Below are 9,747 nucleotides of genomic sequence, written 5' to 3' on the forward strand. Positions count from 1 at the left end.
GTTGATGTTAGACCTAAAAAAAAACACTATGGATTGGGTTTGAGTGCTTTTTGGCTATTATAGAGCTTCTTACACATCTAATAGTGTCTACTTAAAAGGGATGAAGTGCAACAACTTTTAGCAATCCCGTGTCAATCCCACATGGACAACCAATAAGATATGTTTGGCACAAAATTTGGGAATCCTGAATTGTCATTCATTTAGTCATTTGAAGTAGGGGTGCAAGTTGGGCTGGGTTAGTTCAGGATCAGGTCAAACCTAGCCCAACCCAAGTTTCTAAACCCCAACCTTAATCTTTGACTAAGAGACCAACCTAACTTTTTTTGCCATCTTCTTAAACTCTCATTAAGTGTCTCAAATTCTCTTAATTTTTAACTATGAGACTTTCATTGAATTTAAATTACCATAGGCAGACCACATTTTTTATTGTTATTTGCTTGTTTGATGTTTTTATTGGTGGAGAGAGTTGGAGAACAATGAGAGAACTGGTGGGTAAGCCTCCTGAAAAGCCAAGTTTTGCAGCTATTCTTGCTTAGAATTCTAACCCATTTCTAGTGGCCCTTGATCCACCGTTGGTAGATGTTCCGATCAGGGATCCCTCCTTCAAGTGGGGAGAGACTACGCTTCTGTTTTTTAACGAAGAAATAGAGAAACCTCTCAATCCTCTGCATTTTTAACCGGTTGTGAAAAGTGTCCACGACATACCTTCCCTAGCCAAGATCAGAAAGTTCCTAATAGGAACCTTTCATTTGAAGAATGCAGTGGTGGTAACTGCTCTGGATCCAAGGCACGTTCCAATCTTATTTAAAGATGGGTCAGAGTTTCTGTAGGTTTGTCTTCGAGAGGTAATCCAACTTAAGGATTATCTATTTCGATTCCTCAAATGGACTCCTGGAATGGAACTAGGATGGAAGACTTCAGTGGTACTAGTGTGGATTTCTTTACCTAAACTCTAGTAAATCTATACAATGACAGATTTTTGTCGTTAATAGCATAGGTAGCTGGAAGAGTGTTGAAGGTTGATCAAGCTACAGCTTGTGTGTTTGTGTGTATGTGTATGTAGAAATTGATTTGTTAAAGGACAATTCTTGGAGGGTTTGGATCAGGTTGGGTTGAGAAGGGTAATAGCCAATGGTGAAATAGATTCATCAGGTCACTAGTAAGGTGTTGGAAAACCATTTGGTGGTCGAAGCAAATCAGATAGAAATAATTGAGATTGGGAATGACCAGGCAGAGGAAAAGATGGATAATGAAGTTAGAACAGAGGCCGTCAATCTTGAGATGAGTGGGACGGAGGTTCATCCTATTGGGAATAATCCCTATATTTTCCTTGTACAAATCAAAGAGATCTTAATCACAAATATCAAACAAGCAGTAATGAAACAGATAACCAAATACAGCGGGACCAAAATCCAAGTCATCCGCTATTAGCAATAGTAATGGGATATTATGTTTTTCTATCTAGTTACAACTAGATGGTGAACATCAAGAAAGCTCTTGGATTCTAATGACAAAAATCATAATTAAAATGGATAACGAACAAGAAATCTCTCACCAAGAGTGGAAGCACAACAATGAGGCAAGAATAGATGCTGAAAATAGATTTGTCTTCTTCGTTTCAGCCCTTGTAAGTCTTCTTCTTCTCAAAACCCCTTTTCTGTTCTCTAATATTTTCTAGAGAGTTGTTAGAATTGAGAGAGTGGAGAGTGAGCTCCCTCCAATTCATTGGTTAGCCAAGGACGTGTTGGATTGCCTTGCAAGCTAATGCAAAAAGTCTCTTGACTTTCCACCCCTTTCCTTTTTGTTTTTTTCTTCTTTTCTTTTCTCTACCTTTACTAGTGGGTTCCACATCATAAGGAGGGAACCCCAATAATCTCCCCCTCTCGACTTATGAGGAGGGTTGCACCATGATCAAACCAACAATACTTCTACAATATTCAAAATTTTCTTTCAGTAAGGTCTTGGTCATCATGTCTGTCCCATTCTTGTTAGTGTGAATTTTCTCAAGTTGCACTTCCTTTTCTTCAAGAACATTCCAAATCTAGTGGTACCTTACATCAATATGTTTGGACTTAGAATGAAAGCTTAGATTCTTACACAGGTGAATGGCACTTTGACTATCACAATGAAGTGTAAATCTTTCTTGCTACAAACCAAGTTTATTTAAGAACCTCTTCATCCACAATATCTCCTTGCAAACGTCTATGACAGTTATGTATTTACCATCTGTAGTTGACAAGGCTACACATTGTTGCAACTTGGACTGCCATGACATTGCTCCCCTGGAAAAAGTGAGAAAGAAACCTGATGTAGATTTTCTAGAGTCAATGTCACTTACCATATCAGCATCTGTAAACCCTTCAAGCATAGGTTTACCACCACCAAAACACAAACATACTTTGAATGTTCCTTTCAGATACTTGAGGATTTCACTACAAGCCAATGCTCCTTGCCTGGATTGGAAAGAAATCTACTAACCACACCAACTGCATGTGCTATGTCTGGCCTACTACAAACCATAACATACATAAGACTTCCTATGGTAAAGGCATAGGGAATGTTCTTCATTTCTTCTATTTCTTTCTCATTCTTTGGGTTTTGATCATTAGACAATTTGAAATGATTTTCCAATGGATTACAAACCAGTTTTTCTTTATCCATGCAAAATCTCTCAAACACTTTTTCTATGTAACTTTCTTGTGACAATCACAACCTCTTGGATTTCCTATCACAAATGAGATTTTCGTACTCAAGATTTTTTGAGTTAGACCTAAGTCCATCATGGAAAAAGACTTGCTTAACTAATTTGACCTATCAATTTTTGTCTTATATTTCCCAACAATCAACATGTCATCAACATATAGCAAAAGAATGATAAAATCGTCACAAAAAAATACTTAGTGAAAACACAATGATTTGAAGTTGTTTTACCATACCCATGCTCTGTCATGAATGATTCAAACTTTCGGTACCTTTGCCTTGGAGCTTGTTTCAAACCATACAAACTCTTCCTTAACTTAAAAACCATATGTTTTTTTCCTTTGACTTCAAATCCTTCCGATTGTTTCATGTGGATGTCTTCTTCCAAGTCGACATGGAGAAAAGTCGTTTTGACATCTAATTATTCAACCTCCAACTCCATACTTGCGGCCAAACCCAATGCAATACGTATTGATGACATTTTTACTACTAGAAAGAAAATTTCATCAAAATTGATGCCCTTTTTCTATCTAAATACCTTCACAACCAATCTTGCTATGTACCTTGCTTGCGAACTCCTATCTTCATGCTTCAACCTGTATACCCAGTTTTTCTTGAGTGTCTTTTTACCCTTGGGTAGTTCCACCAAACCATAGGTATGACTCTTATGCAAAGAGTCCATCTCCTCTTGCATAGCCTTGAACCATTCTTTCTTGAGCCTCATGATAGCTTTCGAGTTCACCTGCATTTGAAAGCATTATGTACTAATTTAGTGGATATTTTCTCAATGGTTGGCGTTCTCTAGTTGATCTTAATTCAGTTGGTGGCTATTGAGGGGACTGCTCCCCCTGTTCATCATCACCGTTGACATCTTCATTGGGAACATTCTCATTATTTTCTGAGTTCACATTTTCTTGTTGCACATCTCCCCTATCATTTCTGTGCACCAAGGGAGGAGACGTTGGATCCAAGTCTACAAGTTCTTCCTCATCTACTTGAGGTTTCTCAATTTTTTCAAAGTCTTTAATTGTTTGGTCTTCAAGAAAGACCATATCTCAACTTCTGTTGATTTTCTTTCCCATTTGATCCCATAACCTGTAACCAAAATTTTCATCTACATATCCCAAGAAAACACACTACTTGGTTTTGTCATCAAGCTTAGACTGCTCATCCTTCGGTATATGCACAAAAGCCCTGCAACCAATTACCTTGAGATGATCATAAGAAATATGTCTTCTTGTCCATACCCTTTCAACAACATTACCATTCAAAGGAACTGTAGAAGACAAATTGATCAAGTACACAGGTGTACGCATCGCTTCTCCCAATAACATCTTGGCAACTTTTCTTGTGACAACATGCATCTAATTCTCTAGAATAGTGCAGTTAATTCTCTTAGCTACACCATTTTGTTGTGGGGTCTTAGGAACTGATTGTTCATGTCGAATGCCATAGTTTTTACAATAATTCTGAAATGAACATTCATACTCACTACCATTGTCAATACGGATACACTTGAGAGGTCTACCTGTCTCTCTTTCAATTATAGCATGAAAAACTTTAAAGACATCTAGTACTTGGTCTTTAGATTTCAAAGCATAATCCCATACTTTGCTACTAGCATCATCTATGAAAGTAACAAAGTAAGATGCACCACCAAGAGTTCTGACTTTCATAGGCCCACAAATATCAGAATGAATCAATTCTAAAACATGCTTTCTTCTATGAGGAGACCTTTGAAATGAAATTCTATTTTGTTTACTAGTTAAATAATGAATGCAAGTATTAAAAGGTGTACGTTTCATGCCAGTTAATAGATTTTTCTTGGCAAGAATTTGCATTCCCTTCTCGCTCATGTAACCCAATCATCTATGCCATAATTCTGTAGAGACTTCATTTTTCATGATGTTCATTTCACCTTTGCAAACGCGTTCCTATGTACGGTAGAGAGTGCAGCACCTGTTGCCTTTTGTTTCCACAAGAGACCCCTTGAATAGTATCCATTTTTCATTACCAAATTGATTATTAAAGCCTTCATCTATCTTCCCAATTGAAATCAGATTCAAGCGGAGATCTAGAACATGTCTAACATCCTTGAGAACTAATTTACAACCTATGTCAGTCTCTAGATAAATATCACTCATCCCCACAATTTTGGAAGTTCCATTGTTTCCCATTCTCACAACACTAAAATCACATGTATTGTAAAAGATAAAATATTCCTTGTGAGGAGTAGCATGATAGGAAGCACCTATATCAACAATCAAATCTATGTCATGACATGCTAAATTAATGCACGACTCTTTACAACCTGTGAGAACAATAATACCTCCACTTGTAACTGCAATGGTGTCATTTTCTTTATTTCTTTCACTTTCTTTCCTTTCTTTCTTGTTATATCTCTTGAATTTCTTCATTAAACAAATTGCTTCCTACCATGTTTGTTGTCACTATTCCATCAGGTGCAGAGTTAGTGAGAGATACTATAAGTGTTTCCCAACTTTTCGGAAATGAGCTAAGTAATAATAGAGCTTGAAGCTCATCATCCAACACCATCTTCATTGAAGCTAATTGGTTTACAATATCTTGCATTTGATTCAAATTTTCGATGATGGAGGTATCTTCCTTGTACTTTAAATTTATAAGCTTCCTAATTAAGAAGGCCTTATTGTTGGTGGTTTTCTTCTCATGCAATTCTTCCAACTTGTTCCAAAGTGGAACAATTAAGGTTTCATTTGCTACAAAATGATAGACACTATCATCCAACCATTGTCTAATAAAAGCAACTATTTTTAAGTCAAAGAATTCCCAACCCCCATTTAACATATCTTTCGGCTTGCTAATGTCACTTCTTATAGGTGCATACAAATCTCTAGAGAGAAACAAATCCTTCATTTTTGGTTTCCAAAGAAACTAGTTTCTTCCATTTAATAAAATCATTCTAACTGAACCTCCTTCCATAATTTATACAAGAACCAAGTGATTTGATACCAGTTTGTTGAGAATAATCCCTATATTTTCCTTGTGCAAATCAAATAGATCTTAACCACAAATATCAAGCATGCATTAATGAAACAAATAACCAAACGCAAAGCAAGCAACAATAGTAGACACCAAGATTTACATGAAAAACCCTTCAATGTGAGGATAAAAACCACGAGACCAAAATCCAAATCATCCACTATCAGCAATAGTAATGGGATACAATGTTTTTCTATCTAGTTACAACTAGATGATGAGCATCAAGAAAGCTCTTGGATTCCAATAATAGAAAACATCATTAAAATGGATAACAAACAAGAAATCTCTCACCAAGAGTGGAAGCACAACAATAAGGCAAGAAGAGATGCTGAAAATGGATTTGTCTTCTTCGTTTCAGACCTTATAAGTCTTCTTCTTCTTCCCAATTCGTTGGTTAGCCAAGGACGTGTTAGCTTGCCTTGCAAAAAGCCTCTTGACTTTCCACCCGTTTCCTTTTTGTTTTTTTCTTATTTTCTTTTCTCTACCTTTATTAGTGGGTCTCACCTCATAAGGAGGGAACCCCAACACTTCTAGATACCTGACCAACTGTTTTTCTAAGAGGTTCAAAGGATGATCTTTGCTAAGCCATTAGTGGGAATGTGTAGAAACTCATAATTGAATCCCTATCATCTAGCAAACCAAATCGGATTGAAAGCTTAGAAGCTCTTATACTTGCTCAATCAAAACTAGATTATAGAATGAAAATTGGTCAAAAGGACAAAGTGATTTGTCAGATCAAGATTTGTTGAATAATTTAATCTTGAAGGAGAGGGGATCCTCATGTGTGGCTTCGAAAGGAGAAGAAGGGCAATGGACATTGGTTAAAACAAAAAAGAAGATACCAAGAAAAGTTTACCCAATTGATGCTCTATGACCACTGACTAGATCATAATCGATTCAAGGTATGTTTTAGCCCTCCTTGTCTCAATTAATGGCATGTTTTATACAAGGGGTAAGCAATGACCCTTCAGTTAAAAAATTAAAAAGTTAATTTGGTTGCATAGTATTGATGTTTAAGCTCCTACAAAGCCAATGGATGATGATAGGAAGATTGAAATAGTGGCTAGAAAAATTAATCTTCGATGCTTTATTATGAATGCCACCAAAAAAATTGTTTGATGTGGTTATCATCCTTGAATGGTGTTCTGGTACCAGATAGTGAACACTGTTTGATAGTTAGAATGATGGTAACTCTTTTTTATTGTCAATTGTATATGATAAATGTGATAGATAGGAAAAAATAACTCTTTGGAAGAAGATCAACAACCTGGCATTACATTTTCTGGAACCAAGGGTTGTTGTTGGTAGAAGGGGATAGGGATTCAAAATTTTTCACTCTAGTTAAAGTGAATAGGAACAAAAATCAAATCAAAAAATTAAAAGATTGTGAGGACAATTGGGTTACAGATCTAGTAGAGTTGAAGTAGAAAGCATTGAATTATTTTGCCTCAATTTTGATAGAGAATGAGTATCTATTAATCAATCTTTTCTAGATGTAATTCCTAGAATGGTCACTACTAAACAAAATGCTATGCTAGAGGCGGTCCCTACAACTGAAGAAGTAAAGATGTAGTTTGGTGCAGGGATAAGGAAAGCAAACCTGGCCCTAAGGGTTTAACTAGTCATTTCTTTACCTCTTGCTGGGAGATTGTTGGGAAGGATATTGTGGAAGCAATTAAGTTTTTTTTAATGGAGGAAATCTACCAATTAACTACACCGCATCCTTCATTACCTTAATTCCAAAATGCAAGTATCCTGAATCTTTTGAAAGTCTTCGACCAATTAGCTTTTTGTTATAAAATTATAGCAGAAGTAGACTCTCCAACATATTACCTCATCTAATACCCCTTGAGCAAGGGCTTTTGTTAAAGGGAGAAATATCATGGGTAATGTTGTTTTGGTGCAAGAAATGGTGGTTAACATTGACAAGAAGGTTCTAGGTGGAAATGTGATCCTAAAGTTAGATCCTAAAGTTAGATAGGATAAGGCTTATGATCACCTTAATTAGGAATTCTCATATGAGGTGCTTCACAAGTTTGGATTTAGAGAGAAGTGGATCCAAATGGTGCAAAAAACAATTGACAATTTTTGGGTTCTCTGTTTTATGAAATGGTGCGGTTACTAGACACTTCAAATCTACTAGGGGTTTAAGACAAGGAGATCCACTATCTCCCTATCTGTTTATTCTTGTTGAAGAGGTTTTGAGTATGAATTTATCCAAGTTGGGAATGGTATTACAAGAGGGATTTTATGCTACACATAGTGGATGCCCGATTGTCACCCATTGTCTCTACGTGGACGACACAACCATTTTTACTAGATGATCAAAGAGAGTTCTGAATAAGGTAATGGATATCATTCACCCCTATGAGGATTGTTTGGGACAAGTGGTTAACTTGAGAAAAAGTTGTTTTTTCACAACTAGTAAAGTCTCTCATAGTCGGATCCAAGTGACTGAAAGGACGACTAGATTTGGTCACAAAAAATTTCCTTTCACTTGACTTGGTATTTCCATTATGATATGGCCCCCACACAACAATGATTTAGTATGCACAATTTGAAAAGGAACATTGCTTCTTTTATTACTAAAAAAAATAGGGTGATCTACAATGTTTTGCAAGCTCATAATTCTCACACCTCAAAAAGGATATTTGAACTGACTTAAATAAAAAAGGAAACAAGCTCTTCAAGGACCCAAACAAAAATGCTAAAGCATAATTTGAATCAGACTGAAAAACAAAAGACTTCACAACTCTTTTATCACTTCCAAGTGGGTGCTCAAGCAGATAGATTTCATTCATCTCTTGGCTAGTCCCAATCACCTTGTCACCAAATCCTATAAAACATAGTGGTCAGGAAAAAAAAGTTACTAAGCAACTCTAATTTCTTGTAATGTTATTGATTGAAAGTAAATTAGTGCTAAGCTTAGGTACATGCAAAACTGAGAACAAGTAATGGCATCAGAAACTCTAATGTCTCCCTTTCCAGAAATAGGAACAAGGGAGTCATCAACTATAGATACTCTATCTCGGCCTAAGGACAAATTATATAAAGTGAATAATGAAGACAAGTTGGTCATAAGATCTGATGCACTAGAGTCTATAATCCAAGTAAGGTTACTATTACCTTGGATGGCTTCTTAATGTCTCTAGTCACATAACCTAACTTTCCCCTTCCTCCAATGGCCATCATAGCATATTGAGCCCACTCCAAGTAGTTTGAACCATCAAATCTGATTGTAGTAATTTAAAAATGGTTGTTATTAGTCATACTAATAGCCCGTCCAGCACCATCTCAACAGATTTTTGTTCACTCCTACAACTCTATGCCAGAAATTTCTAGGCAGCACCTTCAATCTTAGATTTAAGCCCTAAATCTCACACAAACTTAATATCTCTAGTTCTTCTTGACTGTTGGGCAAGCTTCAAACTCCACCAATCTCTAAGAACCAAGCCACAAAGAGCTAAAACTCCAGCCCTAAGAAAATTTCATGTAGGCGGCTGGGAAGAGTTCACATGAGATTCACAAGCAAACCTAAACCTACACTATTACCAACTTGAAGTTACTGCGGTTAGAAGAACTATTTTAGAATGAAAGAATAACTATTTTCTTGGTAGAAAAGTTGTTGAATAGAAGAGAGAAGAAGGGAGAGAAGAGAGGGAGAGAGAGAGAGAAGAAGAAGAAGAAGATTTGGAGTTAAAAGGTTGTGCTAGTGGTGTCAGCATTTCTATTTATATTAGGGAAACAAAATAAAAGAGGAAAAAGTACGACAGTTCCCTAATAATCGACTACTAGAAAATCTCTTCGTCTAATAGTTGACTACTAGGAAAAGTTTGCATCTAGTAGTCAACTACTAGGAACAATCTTCGTTTAATTATCAACTACTAGGAATAGTATATTGCTTGTAATCGACTACTAGCAATAGAGTACATTATTTCAACAAGTACCATGGTCATTGTTATACAATATCAATAAAAGTGCTTCTACTCTGACGAAGAATGGTTTGGTTCTTCTTGAGGTTCATTC

This window comes from Nelumbo nucifera, chromosome 3, assembly GCF_055504915.1.
Source record: "Nelumbo nucifera cultivar China Antique chromosome 3, China Antique-T2T, whole genome shotgun sequence".
Lineage (NCBI taxonomy): Eukaryota > Viridiplantae > Streptophyta > Magnoliopsida > Proteales > Nelumbonaceae > Nelumbo > Nelumbo nucifera.